The sequence below is a fragment of the Lissotriton vulgaris genome, chromosome 11 (genome assembly GCF_964263255.1).
Source record: "Lissotriton vulgaris chromosome 11, aLisVul1.2, whole genome shotgun sequence".
NCBI lineage: Eukaryota > Metazoa > Chordata > Amphibia > Caudata > Salamandridae > Lissotriton > Lissotriton vulgaris.
In genome coordinates, this window is record NC_141699.1 from 361,695,690 (window position 1) to 361,712,676 (window position 16,987).

At 47.3% G+C, this 16,987-nt stretch overlaps 1 long non-coding RNA gene across 1 annotated transcript in view; it reads right to left on the reverse strand.

The window, feature by feature from the left end:
* LOC147679779 (uncharacterized) overlaps positions 1-16,987 on the reverse strand; it is a 554,695-nt gene that overhangs the window by 332,353 nt on the left and 205,355 nt on the right. Inside the window, exon 2 of the long non-coding RNA XR_015301009.1 lies at positions 2,762-2,855. This is a non-coding gene — a long non-coding RNA (uncharacterized LOC147679779). The remainder of the gene's footprint in view (positions 1-2,761; positions 2,856-16,987) is intronic.

Sequence of the window (16,987 nt, forward strand, 5' to 3'; positions counted from 1 at the left end):
ATTTCGGACAAAATTATCTCTCCCTCCTGAATAATGGCCTGCGCTTCTGCACGGATGGCCCCGGGTATTTGAGGAATCAGTGCGGCAATCTCGGACATCTGGCGGTCGTAACGGCCCAGAATAGCCAAGGTATTTGCCGCTCTGACAGTAGTGGCCGCCATTGTTGTAAATTTTTTGCCTATAGAGTCCAACTTAATGCCTTCCTGATCAGAAGGAGACGTGAGTGGTGTAGCAGGATTGCAAGATCTTTTCTCTGCTGCTTGAGTGATAACCGAATCTGCTTTTGGTTGTGACACCAAACAGGCCGGAGCAGACGCCGGAGCCTTATACTTCTTGTCTAATCTGGGCAAGACTGCAGGTACTGAATTTGGATGTTCCATTAATTTAAGGCCCTCCTGCCAAATAAAGTCAATGATTGGTATTGTGTGGGGTTGCCTTTGTGAAACGTCCTTAAAATCATACAAGAAGCATTCACTTTCATGTTGTTGTTTTTCGACAGTGAGATGAAAGCGCTTCGCAGCGCGGACCATCAAAGTATGGAAATTTGCAATGTCCACTGGAGGCGATGCAAGAGGCGAGGTGGGCGGAGAGGAAGGTGTTTGAGCCCTGTAATTGTCCCACTCACTCAGATCGACGTCATTGTCGTCGTCATCAGTGTTGTGAGGATCAGGATCCTCGTTGTCGGTGTCAGGACGAGTACCCCCCGGTGACGCGGGTGGAACAGGTGCAGGTGCTTGTGGAGGTTGAGGTTGAGGCTGTGGAGGAAGTTGTGATGCTGGAGAGGCAGGTGTAGATGGAGGGAACCTGCGGTTATAGTCATCAAGCATGTGCTGCAAATTCATGACCAAGGATAAAGGTATTTGCGTAACCGGTTCTGAAGTTACTGCTTCTGATTCGTCAACAGGAAATAATTAATTCCCATCTTCGACGTTTTCCTCTTCGTCACCCTCATCACTATACTCCTGGCACTTAATGTGCAAATCAGATGAACTAGATGCCTGTCCGAACAGTTGTTCCACCTCCGAATCGTTTCCGGGTTCTTCCCCACCAGACTGAAACAATTTGTCTGGAAGACGGGTTCCAATCCTCACTGGACTCAGTTATATGAGAGGTACCGTCCTTAAAGAAGAAGCAGTAACCACTGTAAAAGTGGCAGCTGTGGCCAAAGGTAGATGAGACGTTGACGATCCCGTTGACATAACTGCGGCAGTTTTACAACCAACCTGAGGCGTTTGCGTCGTCGTCATAAATGTAATCAACGCTGAAATTGAAGGCTTTTTCTTCGTCGACGAAGATTTCTTGTCCGTCGACAGAGCCGTCGACGAGATTGGAGCTTTACTCGTCGACGATGATGTAAACGTCGACGGGATGACAGCCGTTGACGATGATATGATGGCCGTCGACGGAGGCGCCGACGACGAGACTGCCGTCGACGATGATGGGCCCGTCGACGAGCTGCTTTTAGATGACTTGGTCTTCGTCGACGTTGTTTGCGTCGACGATGGAAGCGTCAACGATGATTTCTTCGTCGACGGTACTGATTTGACACTCGACGACGAGATCTTTACAATAGAAGTAATGGGTCTCGCCTCCTGGGCTCGTTGTCGACGCAGTACTGGAAGACATAGTACATGTCGTCATCGACATAGAGGCTACAGTCACAGACGTCGTTGTCGCTGAAGACGTCGACGGATGCGTCGACGAGCCAATGCCAGATTTACGATAGGAAGGCAATGCTTTGGGCGCAGACGTCAGAGAACCAGGTCCCGTAGACGTGCCCTGAAGCAAATCCTGTGGGGAAACAATCCTGGAGGAGTCCAACAGTCTACTCTTCTTCGGAAAAGGAGATGGAACCTCAGTTTCAGACCCATGCTTCTGAGAGGATTTAGAAATCCCAAAAGACAAAATTTCTACCTCAGAAACCACAGACTCTGAAGTCTTCAATTTCTGTAGCCACAGAAGGAGACAGGCCTCTCTATCCCTCAGAGTCTTGGGAGGAAAAGTGCGACAGTACTTACAGTTTTTTACCTCGTGGTCTGGGTAGAGACAGTAAATGCATTTACTGTGCGGATCCTCATGGAAAAGGCGCAGTTTACCACAAGAGGGGCAGGCTTTAAATAAAGATTTCTTATTTGAAGACATTTCTTGAAGAAATAACAGCTAGAGTTGAAGAAAACTGAGCAGAGCTCAGGGAGACTCCCTTCACACGAAGTGCGGTAGAAAATCTGAGGTCTTGGGCTTCTGAGGAGAAGGTTCTAGAGGGAACTACACCCTGATTGGCTGGAATTTGGACCAAAACATAATGACACCGATATGTTACCAAGTTGAGTTTCTCCCTTAGGTTTTCTATGGGCCTATTCTGTTCTATGGTACTTTTGAGTTTTCTGGATATTTTACTGTATTTTATATATGTATATGTATTTTTATAATTATAATAAATTTACTTATATATCCCTTCATATTTTATCACTCCAAGCCTGTATCAGAATCGGGCTTCTTAAGCAAATCATACATTCTCGCTCAGCCTCTAGCTCAAAGAGTTTTGGTGATGAGAAGCTCGAGAGGGCAAGGTCTCCATTCTAAGGATCCTGTCACCTACATAGTCAGTTCTAGCATTTAGAATCCACATTCCTTTAAAAAACTAACACTTATGTTGCAGCCTAACCAAGTAGGGAGTGAAGTGCCATTATTATGCAGAAAGGGGACATAATACATGCAGGAGCTGTACAGTGACTTACAGCGAAAAACAGTACAGATATACCTTCATGAAAGGTGATGTTGTGATATATACGGAAACATTCTGCACTGGAAAATCCCAAGGATGCAAAGCACAAGGTCAGGCCGAGCAGCACTTTCTGAAAAATATTGGAGAAAAGAAAGTCAAACAGTTCACAACAAAAGGTACAGCGCTGAATGTGTACTGTTGAACCCCTAGCCTTACATTACTCAAACAGACCAGAAACAACATAGGCAGCAAGTGAGGGCCTGGCCAAAAATAAATAAGGCCCTGGCTGCCACAGTATAACCTGATAACCGATACAAACCAGGTGCAATAGTGTATTCTTCCGTTGCTGAACTTAGGGAACAAGGACCTTATGGCAAACAAATGCATTTGGTAAAAGTGGTTGCAAAGTATGCATCAACTTTTACCAAATACACTGTATTTTGCAAACCTAACCATGTAGTGATGGATTGATTTGCAAAATACAGAATCACAGTGGGTCACAATTCAACCTACCTCATAAATATTAATGCAGTAGGTCGAAAATTGCAATCCACTATGTTTCACTATCCATCAAGGATGGTGCATACCTTGTCTGTAAATGTCTTTAAATAAAGTAATTTTTTAATCTAGCCTATTTAGCTTAAAGAAAAACAGGAACCAATGTTCCTTAAAGGATAAGTTATATGTTTAAGAAGGAATATGCTACTTACCAGTATGCATCTGTTCTTGGCATAGAGGGCTGCAGAGTGGTACATTATGAATAGATCGCCATCTGGTGTTGGGCTCGGATGATTGCACTTTGTTTTTCTCTTGGAGAGTCTTTTGTCTCTTGGTGACTCCTCCCTTGGTTGGTAGTGCGCATGGGCATCGGCTCCATCCTTAGATTGTTTTGCCATAGTAGGGTTAGATGGAGTAGTATAGTAGAATACAGATAAGAGTGCCCATGTAAGTGTATCTAAATAAGATAATGTTGGAACAGACACAGGTTTCCGGGGAGGCTGGGAGGGCATGTACCACTCTTCAGCCCTCTATGCCAAGAACAGATGCATACTGGTAAGTAGCATATTCCGTTCGAGGCATATGGGCTGCAGATGGTACATTATGAATAGACTATATAGCAGTTCTCTCCCTAGCGGTGGTCGCCCGTGTCTGTTGCAACTGTCTGAAACAATGTTTTTAATACTGCTTGTCCCACTCTAGCTTGTTGTGTTGTGTGCACATCTACACAATAGTGTTTTGTGAAGGTGTGCGGTGTAACCCAGGTAGCCGCTCTGCATATGTCATCTAGTGGAATGTTTCCCAGAAATGCCATAGATGCTCCTAGTTTACGTGTAGAGTGAGCTCTAGGAGGAACAGTTAATGTTCTCTTTGCCTTTAAGTAGCATATTTGAATGCATTTTACAATCCATCTGGCAATGCCCGCTTTGGAGATGGGATTGCCTTTATGTGTGGGAGAAAACGCAACAAATAGCTGTTTTGTCTTTCTGAAAGTTTGTGTTCTTTCTATGTAGTACAATATGGCCCTTCTAACATCCAGTGTATGTAGGGCTCTTTCAGCTCCTGTTTGTGGTTTTGGAAAGAAAACCGGTAATTCCACTGACTGATTGATGTGGAATGCTGAAATAACCTTTGGTAAGAATTTTGGGTTTGTTCTAAGAACCACTTTATTTTGGTGTAGCTGCATAAATGGTTCTTGAATCGTAAAAGCCTGCAGTTCACTTACTCTTCTAAGTGACGTGATAGCTATGAGGAAGGCTACCTTCCATGTGAGGAATTGTATTTCACACCTATGCATAGGTTCAAATGGTGGCCCCATTAGTCTGGTAAGCACTATGTTGAGATTCCAGACTGGGGAAGGTGGTCTTCTTGGTGGAATGACTCTTTTGAGTCCTTCCATGAAAGCTTTAATTGCTGGTACTTTGAACAATGACAGAATTTGCTGGAGATCGCACTGCTGAATTCATCCTCACGGTATCGCCTGCATTATTTATTTATTTCTGTGATATCGCCTGCATTAGACTACATAGCGCCGTGTTTAAAATCGGCTCGCCTGCTTTTCTCATATTTGCGCAGTGTTTTGCTTAATCACATTGCTCTCAGCGCTTGTGTCCATAGCGCCGCCCGCCCTGCACTGCATTTCATTTCACTGCATTCCACCTGGCAGCAACGTGCATCATTGGATTTATTATCGTCGCTGGCGACCTACTGCCCCTGCCTCGCCTCCCCTCTGACCTCCATCTTGTTTGCTGTTGTTGTTTTCCCTGCCCCTCCTCCCCGCTACCGCCTCCCAGCTGCTGACCCTCCCACCCACGTTCACAGAGCCTACCTCGTCCTCTCAGCCCCTGTGACCGCCCGGACTCGCTCCTGACCGGTTGCTCCTTCCCTGCTCCCCTCCCTGTACTGCTGCTATCTTGCTGGAGATCGCACTGCTGAATTCATCCTCACGGTATCGCCTGCATTATTTATTTATTTCTGTGATATCGCCTGCATTAGACTACATAGCGCCGTGTTTAAAATCGGCTCGCCTGCTTTTCTCATATTTGCGCAGTGTTTTGCTTAATCACATTGCTCTCAGCGCTTGTGTCCATAGCGCCGCCCGCCCTGCACTGCATTTCATTTCACTGCATTCCACCTGGCAGCAACGTGCATCATTGGATTTATTATCGTCGCTGGCGACCTACTGCCCCTGCCTCGCCTCCCCTCTGACCTCCATCTTGTTTGCTGTTGTTGTTTTCCCTGCCCCTCCTCCCCGCTACCGCCTCCCAGCTGCTGACCCTCCCACCCACGTTCACAGAGCCTACCTCGTCCTCTCAGCCCCTGTGACCGCCCGGACTCGCTCCTGACCGGTTGCTCCTTCCCTGCTCCCCTCCCTGTACTGCTGCTATCTTGCTGGAGATCGCACTGCTGAATTCATCCTCACGGTATCGCCTGCATTATTTATTTATTTCTGTGATATCGCCTGCATTAGACTACATAGCGCCGTGTTTAAAATCGGCTCGCCTGCTTTTCTCATATTTGCGCAGTGTTTTGCTTAATCACATTGCTCTCAGCGCTTGTGTCCATAGCGCCGCCCGCCCTGCACTGCATTTCATTTCACTGCATTCCACCTGGCAGCAACGTGCATCATTGGATTTATTATCGTCGCTGGCGACCTACTGCCCCTGCCTCGCCTCCCCTCTGACCTCCATCTTGTTTGCTGTTGTTGTTTTCCCTGCCCCTCCTCCCCGCTACCGCCTCCCAGCTGCTGACCCTCCCACGCTCCGCCCCCTCCACCATCCATTTATGGCCAATGCCTCCACGCGCAGCGTCCACGCGCTTCGAACACGCCGAAGGTGCGCCAAAGGTAAGCCCGTCTACGCCCGTCCGCGCCTGGACCGCGCCCAGCGCCAGTCCCCCTGCCCCTCTCGCTCCACAGCCCTCCCGCATTACCTATGATGCCTCCACCCTCCTAGCCCTTGACCCCGGCCGCGCCCCCAAGTGCGTCCAAGCCGCTCCTGGACGCACCCATGGACCTTTCTCCTGCTTCTCCTGCAAATTTAGCGGCACCAACAACATCTCCGCAACGACTACACCACAGATTCCCGACCCCAACCACCTAGAATGCATCCTTCTCAACACCCGCTCGGTCCACAGGCACGCCATTGACCTCTGGAACCTACTAGACACCATCTCTCCTGACGTCGCCTTCCTAACGGAAACATGGATGAACGCCTCCTCCGCCCCTGACATCGCCATCGCTATCCCTGACGACTATAAGATTACACGCAAAGACCGCACTGACCATACAGGAGGAGGAATCGCTATCGTCCATAAGAAAACAATCCGCATCTCAACCAGCTCTGATGCCAACCTCGCCAACTCCGAACACCTTCACTTCCAGATCCACATCGACCCCAAAACCACACTCAGAGGCACCCTCCTCTACAGACCACCTGGACCACGTGCAAAATTCAGTGAAGACATCACGGACTTCATCACTCCACACGCGCTCCCCTCCAAAGACTTCATCCTTCTGGGAGACCTCAACTTCCACCTTGAAAAGATCAACGACCGCAACACCGCCACCCTCTTGGACAACCTCGCCAACCTCGGACTTAAACAACTGGTCACTTCCCCCACCCACATCGCAGGTCACACTCTCGACCCCATCTTCACCTCCAGCAACCATGTCTCCTTCAGCCACACTACGGATCTCCTCTGGACTGACCACAGCTGCGTTCACTTCATCTACAACAAGCCGAAACCCATCAACCACCCCCAACCAACTCTGCAAAGAAACTGGAACAAAATCACCACAGAGCAGATCTCCACATCACTCCTTCAATCCTCCCCAGCCCTCTCTTCTAACGCCAACGAAGCCGCCTCCAACCTCACCGTTTGGCTATCCAACACCGCCGACACCTTAGCACCACTGAAAAAACGTCAACACAAACTTGGCTCCAAGAAGGCCTCATGGTTCAACGACGACCTCAAGAAATCCAAGAAACTGTGCCGCTCCCTTGAAAAGGCCTGGAAAAAAGACCCATCCACCAGCAACAAGGACGCCTTCAAAAGCGCCATCCGTACTCACCACCAACTGATCCGAAAAGCCAAGAAAACAGCATTCAAAAATCGACTTGACAACAACGCCCACAACAGCAAGGAACTTTTCAACATCGTCAAGGAATTTGCCAACCCCTCGGCCAACTCCAACGACATCACCCCCTCTCAAACCCTCTGCGATTCCCTAGCCTCTTTTTTCCACAACAAGATTGCTGACATCCACAACAGCTTTGACAACCTACCCGGAAGGCAACCCACCCTACCATCAGCTGACCATCCTCCCCCCGTTAACACCCTTAACGCCTGGAACCCAATCTCCACTGAGGACACCATCCGCCTGATGAATTCCATCCACTCTGGATCCCCCACAGACCCATGCCCCCACCACATCTTCAACAAAGCAGACTCCGTCATAGCTCCGCACCTCCGAGACGTCATCAACTGCTCCTTCAACTCCGCTACCTTCCCAGAAGACTGGAAACACGCTGAACTCACCGCCCTTCTGAAAAAACCAACAGCAGACCCCACCGAACTCAAAAACTACCGCCCCATCTCACTTCTTCCATTCCCGGCCAAAGTCATCGAGAAAGCTGTCAACAACCAGCTCTCCGCCTTCCTCGAAGCCAACAAATCACTCGACCCCTCACAATCTGGCTTCCGAGCCAAACACAGCACTGAGACCGCACTCATCGCAGCAACAGACGACATTCGAACTCTACTGGACAATGGAGACACAGTCGCCCTCATCCTCCTCGACCTCTCTGCAGCCTTCGACACAGTCTGCCACAGCACCCTTTTACAACGCCTCAGAAACATCGGAATCCAAGGAAAGGCACTAGAATGGATCACCTCGTTCCTCACCGGAAGAACCCAGAGAGTCCGCCTCCCACCATTCAAGTCCGAGGCCTCTGAAATCATCTGCGGCGTACCACAAGGATCCTCACTCAGTCCCACCCTCTTCAACGTATACATGAGCCCCCTCGCGGCCATCGCCCGCCAACACAACCTCAACATCATCTCTTACGCGGATGACACTCAACTGATCCTATCTCTCACCAAGGACCCCAGCACCGCCAAAACTAACCTACACGAAGGAATGAAAGAAGTCGCCGAATGGATGAAACAAAGCCGTCTGAAACTGAACTCAGACAAAACAGAAGTCCTCATCTTAGGTAAATCACCCTCTGCATGGGACGACTCCTGGTGGCCGGAAGCCCTCGGAAAGGCACCCATCCCGACAGACCACGCACGGAACCTTGGCGTCATCCTGGATTCTTCACTCTCAATGAACAGACAAGTCAGCGCCGTATCCTCTTCCTGCTTTAACATTCTTCGCATGCTTAGAAAAACATTTCGCTGGATCCCCCCCGAAACAAGGAAAACAGTCACCCACGCTCTAGTCACGAGCCGACTGGACTACGGAAACACCCTCTACGCAGGTACCACCGCTAAACTCCAGAAGAAACTACAACGAATACAAAACGCCTCAGCCAGGCTCATATTAGACATCCCACGCAACGAACACATCTCTGGTCACCTTAAAGACCTCCACTGGCTACCCGTCAATAAGAGGATTACTTTCCGACTGCTTTCCCACGCACACAAATCACTCTACGACATCGGACCAGATTGCCTCAACTCTCGACTGTCCTTCTACACCCCCTCCCGCCAACTGCGCTCTTCCAGCCAAGCCCTCGCCACTGTACCTCGCATCAACAAGACCACCATGGGAGGCAGATCCTTCTCATACCTGGCTGCCAAAACATGGAACTCACTCCCCGCTTACCTTCGCCTCACCCAGAATCACCTAGCGTTCAGAAAGCAGCTTAAAACGTGGATATTTGACAAATAATCCACCTCCCCTTCCTAAGCGCCTTGAAACCCTCTGGGTATGTAGTGCGCTATATAAATGTTATGACTTGACTTGACTTGACCTGATAGAGGTATATGCTAGGTTACATTGCTGTAAGTGTAACAAATAGCAAATAATTTGTTTAGTAGATGCGTCCAGAGGGTTGATGTGCTTACTGTTACAGTGTATAGCAAACCTCTTCCATTTTGCTGCATAGCATGCTCTGGTGGTAGGACGTCTTGCTTGTTTAATGATTTCCATGCATTCTGGTGGTAAATCTAAATACCCAAACTCTATGACTTCAGGAGCCAGATCGCTAGGTTCAGTTGTTTGGGATGTGGGTGCATTATTTCTCCATGGTTCTGTGTAAGATGCATGGGTAATAACCTTGGCTTTTGATGTGGTACTTGTGAGAGTTGTAGCAGCGTGGTGAACCACGGCTGTCTTGCCCACGTGGGTGCCACTAGTATCATTGTCATTGAATGTTGCTGCAGTTTCCGAACCAGTAATGGAATTAGTGGTAGAGGAGGGAACGCGTAAGCAAATCTGTTGGACCAATTTATCCACAGTGCATTGCCCTGGGACCTTTGGTGTGGGTACCTGGATGCGAATTCTTTGCATTTTGCGTTCTGATGATTGGCAAACAGATCTATCTCTAGTTGCCCCCATTTTTGGAAGAATGGCTGTAGTATTTGGTCGTGCAGCTCCCATTCGTGCACTTGTTCTGACTGTCTGCTTAGGATGTCTGCTATTTGGTTTTGAACTCCTGGTAGGTGTTCCGCTAACAGGTAGATCTTTTGAGGAATGGTCCATCTCCATATGTCCTGTGCTAGTCTGGACAGTTGGAGAGAGTGTGTCCCCCCCTGTTTTTGAATATAATACATTGCAGTCATGTTGTCTGTTCTGATCAGGACTGCTTTGCCTGTTATTTGCATTTGGAAGGCTTTTAGTGCTAGAAATATTGCTAATAGCTCTAGGTAGTTGATGTGCAGTTTCTTTTGCTGCACACTCCACTTCCCCTGTACTGTGTATCTGTCCATATGCGCTCCCCATCCGGAGAGCGATGCGTCCGCTGTTATTATTACTTGTGGAATTGGCTCTAGGAACGACCGTCCCTTGGAAATGTTTTCTGTGTTCCACCACTTCAGAGAGCGATACGTCCGGTCGTCTACCAACACCAGATCTGTAATCTGCCCTTGAGCCTGATTCCACTGTGTCGTTAGACACTCTTGTAGTGGGCGCATTTGTAGTCTGGCATGTGGTATTAGCAGTATGCAGGAGGACATCATGCCTAATAGTTGCATAAACACTCGTGCTGGTAGTGAGTGTTGTGGTTGAAATCTTTGTATTAACCCGACCATTGTCTGTACTCTGATTGGGTTGGGGTATGCTATTGCCTTTTCTGTGTCTACTGTAGCCCCCAGGTATTGCTGAATCTGGTTTGGTTGCAGGTGTGATTTTTTGTAGTTCACCGTGAACCCTAGGTGGTGCAGCAATTGAATTGTCTTCTGTGTGTTGTGAAGACATTCTTCCTTTGACTTGGCCTTTATTAGCCAATCGTCCAAGTATGGGAAGACATGTATTTGTTGTCTTCTTAGGTGTGCTGCCACTACAGCTAGGCATTTTGTGAAAACTCTCGGTGCTGTTGTGACACCGAATGGAAGGACTTTGAACTGATAGTGTTGTCCTTCTAACACAAACCTTAGGTATTTTCTGTGGGCTTTGTGAATTGGGATATGAAAGTAAGCGTCTTTTAGATCCAGTGTAGAAAGAAAGTCCCCTTTCTTCAGTAAAGGGAGTACTTGTTGGAGCGTGACCATGTGGAAGTGCTCCGAATTTATGTAAGCATTGAGAGGTCTGAGGTCTAATATTGGTCTTAGGGACCCGTCCTTTTTGGGGATCAGGAAGTATAGAGAGTATACTCCTGTGCCCTGTTGATCTTTTGGGACCTTCTCTATTGCATGCTTTTGTAGAAGTGCTAGCACTTCTTCTCTTAACAATGCCAGATGATCCTGACTCATTGGACGCTGTTTGGGGGGGATGTTTGGCGGGGTATCTGTGAGTTCTAGGCAATAACCATGTTGGATAATTTGTCTCACCCACTTGTCTGACGTGATGTTTTCCCAGACAGATAGGAACTGTGATAGACGTCCCCCGACCGGTGTTATGTGGTCTGGGGGGAGTTCTATGAAGTCACTGTTTTGGTGTTGAGGCGTTGCGGTTATTATTATTTCCGCGGCCTCTTCCCTTATTGTTGTTACCTCTGTAACTGCCTCTTGAATTACCTCTGGGTGATGTAGGTGTGAAAGATGTGGATTGCTGATTCGTTCCTGTATTCTTTGAGCCCCCTCTATAGGTGGATCTACGAAAGGAACCTCTGTGTGTTGGCTGTTGCAATGCTCCCATTGACTTAGCCGTTTCCGTATCTTTCTTCATTTTCTCTAATGTCTCGTCTGTGCTTGAACCAAACAATGTCTTCTGATCAAATGGTTTGTTCAGTAGGGCTGTTTGTACCTCTTGTTTGAATCCTGAGATTCTAAGCCATGCGTGCCTTCTTAGCATGACACTAGTGTTAATAGACCTTGCTGCAGTGTCTGCTGCGTCTAATGCACACTTAATGGAAGTATTTGTTATTATTTTACCTTCCTGTATTAATTGGTCTGCCTTCTTCTGATGTTCCTTTGGGAGATGTGTAAGAAGTTTTTCTAGCTCATCGTAATGTGCCCTGTCATAACGTGCGAGTAGTGCTTGTGTATTGGCTATACGCCAGCTATTCGCTGCCTGTGATGCTACTCTTTTACCTGATGCATCTATTAACTTTGACTCTTTATCTGGTGGAGGAGCCTCTCCTGTAGATAACGAGTTTGCTCTCTTACGAGCGTTTGAGACCACCAGCGAGTCTAGCGGTACATGCCCTCTAATAAATATTGGGTCCTTTGGAGCCGCTTTGTATTTTTTATCAATTCTTGGGTTTAACACCCTGGCTCTCACTGGGTTTCGAATATCTCATCTGTGTGAGTAAGAAGACCCTTCAACATAGGGAGAGTACCTGATGTTCTCTGTGCATTAGGTAGAGTCTCTAACAAGAAATCCTCTATTTGAGGTTCTGTATGTATATCTACTTTATGGTATTTCGCTGCCCTATTAATGAGCTGCACAAAACCTGTGTTATCATCAGGTGGTGAAGGCTTTGAGGGATATAGCTCTGGGTCGTTGTCTTCATCTGACCCTACATCATAATTTTCCCATGGATCCTCCTCATCTGGGATAGTTTCGTCATCCCCTTGAGGTTCTCCCTCCCCCAGATCACTGTCTACATCTGACTGAGGTGTAGCTGGTCTTGGTGTGGAAGGTGTAGGAATATTTGGCCTATTGTGAGGAATAGGAGAAGAGGGTGTTAGTCTAGGACGAGGAGAAGCAGGAGGAGTTATATTCGTCCCCATTGTTCTCTTTTTTGAAGGAAGAGGTTTATCTTCTGACTGTTCACTCTTTCTCTTCTTCGTGACCACTTTCCCAGTTTGTGGATCAATAAACAAGATCTTTTGTTTGGGATCTGTCTGTTGCTCCTGAATCGGTACCGAGGGTCCTGGTTCCGAGAGGTGCTTTTGTTTTCGATCGTCAGATCTTGTTGTTTTCGAAACCGAATGTTTGCTCGATTCCGACTTTCTTGGTATCGAGTGTCTCTTGGGCGATAAGTCATATTTATGTTTCGACATGGAATGTTTCGATCCCGAGCTGTCTTTTGTATGTAGCCTCGGTGCCGAAGTCGATGTCGCCCTTTTCTCGGATCCGACATGGTGGGAGTCCGAGTGTTTCGGTTTCAGTTTCGGTTTCGTTGCCGGGCCCGAAGGCGGGGCGTCGGAAACTTTTTTCAGCGGTTTGACCGGGCCCGAGGGCGGGGTCGTTACCGCACGGGGTCGGTTTTTCGGTAAGGGGACGTCGTCACTCACGGTTTGTTGCTCGATGAGTTCTTCAGCCTCCGACTGGTCCCCTTCCGACCCCGACTGGTCCTCTTCTTCCTCGATTTGTTCGTCTCCGAACAGCTCCGGGATCGCTTCCGCCTGCATTCTGGAAACCTCGTGTCTTCGAGCTCGACGATTTCTAATCGTTAGCTTGGAGGAGAATGCTGCGCAGGCTTCGCAGTCCCTGGATTCGTGTTCAGGCGATAGACAGAGGTTGCACACCTCGTGTAGGTCCTTGTGTGGGAACTTAGCACCACACGTTGGACATTTTTTGAATTGAGTCCTTTCCATGGACTCCGGGCTTGACTGCGTCGAGAAAGGCCTCCTGTTCTTCGACGTAGTTCCAAGTTTTTCTCTTCTATTTTGAATTTGTAACGCGTCGGAATGGAAATGAACGCGTTCGAATAACAATACCGTCGAATTGGAAAGGGAATACGCGCCGAAAATCACTTTCTTGCGAAGTTGATCTGGAGCGTCTCGATCTTCATCCGAACCCGATGGCGGAAAAAAACAATCTAAGGATGGAGCCGATGCCCATGCGCACTACCAACCAAGGGAGGAGTCACCAAGAGACAAAAGACTCTCCAAGAGAAAAACAAAGTGCAATCATCCGAGCCCAACACCAGATGGCGATCTATTCATAATGTACCATCTGCAGCCCATATGCCTCGAACAAAAAAGTTTCTCAAACTGTCCTAGGAGTAAGGAGTGGTCAACTAGACCACTACCTACTTCTTAAAAATGATTTTCCCACCATTTACAAAGGAGAAGGGATACCTTTTGACAGCCTGGCAGTGGGGCCGTGTGGGGTGGGGGGAGGGGGGTGTTCGACAGTCGACCACAAGGGAAAATGTAAATAAATAATTAATTTTCCCTCAGCGTCATCTATTGAAATTCCACCCTCCAAACCCGGACCCACTTCCCTCCGCTCTTACCTGCACGGGCCGCAGCTGCCTTTTGCAAATGGGTTACCAGTGCCTTTGAAGTATTGGTAACCTGTCAACGGTTTGCAACCATAATTGCAGTCGCATATCATTGACGCATAGCATGAGGAATCAAAAATTGCAATAATTATCAGTGTTTTATAAAGCACATGCGATAGCAGATTTTGTTAATTTTCAGCACTATAACAGTGCCTATTAGTCAACTCAGTGATACTCGTTTTAGGGGTCGCAGAAGGATGAAAGGCTGAGATGCCATTTATGTGATTCAAACTTATGTCCTGTATGCAATTCGTAAATCTCAGCAAAAGGCAGTTTATTAGCACAACACCCTACATATGCTCAGTCACATTCATGAGTATAATGTTCATTGACCACAATTAACAATTGAGCATGCTTTAGTTAGCAGTGTCAGAATGCAACGTTTTTGCTTCGTTTGAGCTTAACTTAGTTTTCAGTGAGCAGTTCATGTTATGAAAAGCCTCGCAGCAATAAAATAATAAAAAAAAACACTAGGACATACATTGTAATTCTATAGGCATTTTACTTTTTTGGGAAAATGAAAACCCTTGGTCGTCATAATATCATCTCTTAATTTTCTTGTAATACCCTAAGAGGGATAGAATGGACATTTATATCAATGCCTTAAAAGCTTCATATTGCTTCCTATACTCTAGCATGCAGCTCAAGTCATGAATGTTTATCACGCAAGGAAAGCGGTGTGGCCTAGAAGGTTTTCCGCTGGCCAAGGAAAACACTGAAACAACAAGCATTAGCAAAGTCAATAAGTCTGGCTGCAGTGCTTAATGTGTACAACAAAATAGGTGCCAGGGCCCTCGTCAGGAGGCCAGGGACAGGTTGCACAACCAATTGCCCCTTCCAGCGCCGGAAGTGACAGAACCAACATAACTGCTAACCATCACATCTTAGAAGCGTGAAAATTAGAGTATTCCAGGCCCCCGAAGCTAAAAGAATCAGTTGGGCTGCAGGCATTAGTCATTTTTAATGTTTAATAAATTAATAAACAACTGATGTGTGTTTATCTCTAATTTAGACAAACAGTGCCCTCATGTGCAGACTGTCAAAAGTGAAGGTGTTGACAATTAAGTGCCATTGCAGGGAACGAGAAATGACCGAATCCTGGTCAACTTTTTTTTAGCAATCATGCGCAACAGACATTTGGAATGCATATAGGTGATTCACTGCAAAATATGTACAAAAAAATGAATTGGAAACACAAATTGGCTCATCAGCCTTAGCACTGAAGTGACATGGACGTCAATTAGGGGTCGCTAGGGGTAGCAGCTGCGACCCCTAGCTTTTCCTTAGCGACCCCTGGCTGTGCCCCTGAAACCCCTGGTTTTAGTTCTGCAGCCAGTATCAAAAGGACTTGGTGATTAATGTTTGCTGAAGAGGAAATGTATAGGACAGGACGCGTGTTTTACAACTATTTAATAAAGATAGTGATTTTTTCATTTCTTTTTCGCAGTTTGCAAGAGTGTAGTTTTAGACAGAGGAGGAGTATGAAGTGAAACACCCTCTCAATTTACCTTTGCTATCAGGTCATATGCCCTATGAGGGTCGGTCTGTTAACCTCACTTGTCTGTTTTATTAGGGTGAATGTTGCAGCGAACCTCTGTTGTGCAAATAGGCCAAGGAAACTGGAACACTATCAACTTTTAAACTACTTGTTGGCCTCCTTTCCATTAGTCAATAAATGGTTGCCAAATTTACCCCAATGACCTGACGATGCAACTGTTCATCTTGTTCCTGGACCACATTGGTGCTCGAGAATCGGACCAATTTACTCTAGCAAGGTGAAGTCGAATTTTAGAATGTTTCTTCTCCAGCAGTTATCAGATCTCTGTAGTGGCTACATCGCTCAGGACAGACAATAAGACACAGACTCCATGCAGTTGGGTCTCCGAGTCCCTGCAGCACTTTTACCTCAGGTTCAGTGCATTGTGTCACAACCTGTCCTTCCCTGCACTTATGATTATCATATGACCACTGGGCTGGTAAAGTCGGGGCCTTCCCTCTGAGTGCATAATTCTTCCCAGGTATCTTGAGATAGGGCCAGGAGTCGACATCATAAGGTAATGATGTGTTGCTTTTGTAGTAACACTTTATGTCTCAGTATGGCTCTAAAGCACTGTAAATAATGGCGGTTTATGGTGCCTAATGATGCGTAGTTTGAAGGGTTAATGTGCCTAGCCAAAAGAGTTCTGTATGTTAAAATGGGCCAAAGATTTCTATTTTTTTACTTTATATTTTACCGTTCTAACAAACATGATGTTAATACAAAGGAAGAGTTTCACAATCAGTGCCTCACTTCATTTCATTACACCTCTAACACAAACGATGTTTATCCTCTACCTGTGGTAATCTAGCTGAACCCCAATCCCAGTTGTAGTCTTGTAATGTTAGTTCCCCAGAGGTACAGCCATCCTTTCACTTTACTATACTTGAATGTCCTGCTGGGTCCCTGGAGAGGTCTAGACATCAAAGGGGCACTCATTAACTAAAATAGAGGGGGGGTGATAAGAAGTAAAAGGTGAAGAGTGCGAAGGAAGGTTCAGCTAAGGAAGGCCACTCACCTTATTGAGAGGAACTGTGCTGTTTGTTTTCTCACCAACGGAGCGAAAGTCCGTCCTGCATTTCATCTCGCTTGTCTCCTGAAGCCTCCCCTCGACGAGGACTCGCTGGTGTGAGCGAGCCCTGCAATCGGCAGGGCTGGTGATACGCTCCCAGCTTGAGACCCACGGGTTGAGGCTTGGGACTAAAACTTTCAGCGAGCCGGGGGACTGCGAGGACCAGCATCCTTCAGGTAGCCCAGCTGGTTCCTCTTCCCCCGGTGCTCCCGCCCACCACCTACAAGTATATAACTACATCATTATTCCCGCGACGCCGGGCGAAGCCCGGGCAAAGGGCGGGCCGTCTGTGGCCGTCCGGGGACTTACGAGGA